The 1,227-nt window shown below is 31.9% G+C and overlaps 1 long non-coding RNA gene across 1 annotated transcript in view; it reads right to left on the minus strand.

Annotated features, from left to right (window-relative positions):
- Positions 1–1,227, minus strand: part of LOC113219567 — a 4,329-nt gene that overhangs the window by 2,701 nt on the left and 401 nt on the right. The window lies entirely within an intron of this gene.

Raw genomic sequence — 1,227 nt, forward strand, 5'->3', positions numbered from 1 at the left:
ACAGCCAGGGCAACAGAGCAATACTCTGTATCAAAAAAAAAAAAAAAAAAAAAAATCTGTTTTAGGATGGGGATAATCAATTCAGGAATTTATTTCACTTGGAGGGTCAACACTCCCATCCTGCTGATCTAGGCCTTAAAATCCCCTGCATCAGAAATTCACAGGAGTACCCTGGGTCACGGTGTTTCTGTCCTGTGTATACAGTCACAATCCTCTAGGATCCTCAGAAAATACACAATGACTTAGGGCTGAGAGAAATTTAGCAGCTCAATCTGATATTTTACTAAGGTGGTATCTAAAATTCTTGCAATCATGGTTTATATTAGTCTTTGTTAGTTGTAATATCTCTGATTATCATGATACATATTTGCTGAGAAATACCGATGTCCATGTGTATATTCATACATAGAAATGTAGGTATATAGATACATAAGTTTATATGAATGCGTGTGTTTGAGACAGAGTGAAAACATGTATGGATTATTTCCCTGCTAAAAATATAAAATAATTAAATATATTTTATGTACAAATGATAATTATGTGTCATAAACAAAAAATTAAGTGACCCATTTGTACATAAAGTCCAGGAAAAATAAAAAGGGTAACTTTGTATTAATTGTGACATTGTGCTTACAGATATACATAAATTTCCTTATTTTACCCTTATAATAACCCTGCTGATTATAGTTTATTTATCAGTTTCATAAATGATCAACACAGTTTGAAAAATATGACAAAATTACAAAACTAGAAAATGACACAACAATACTTTTAATTATATACTGCCTATATATTTAATTTTAAATATATCACTGCCTCTTCTTGCTTTTTTACAAAATTACTCCCCTAACCAAGGTTCTCTATGATTCTGGGGACTCCAGGATTTAGACCCCAGTTCCCAAACTTCACTGTGTCTGTTTTTACTGCTATAATTCAATGCACATTTACAGACTTCAACAAGCACTTTTCAATATCAACTTTTTTTTATTCCTTGGACTATTTCCTACATCTGTTCATCAAGACTCCAGTAACATATGACTCCATCTGCCTGTCCCTTTCATGAATGTACCTGACAGTACATGTATTATGTAGTCTATCATTCAAGCAGAACAGATATTCCTTCTAAAAAATAAGGTATTAGAGAATATCTACAAAGTTTCAGTGAAATCAGCTGTAACCCTTAATATTATTACCATGTAAAGTCTTCCTCGAATATCAAAATAAGAT

The sequence above is a fragment of the Piliocolobus tephrosceles genome, unplaced genomic scaffold (genome assembly GCF_002776525.5).
Source record: "Piliocolobus tephrosceles isolate RC106 unplaced genomic scaffold, ASM277652v3 unscaffolded_10731, whole genome shotgun sequence".
Lineage (NCBI taxonomy): Eukaryota > Metazoa > Chordata > Mammalia > Primates > Cercopithecidae > Piliocolobus > Piliocolobus tephrosceles.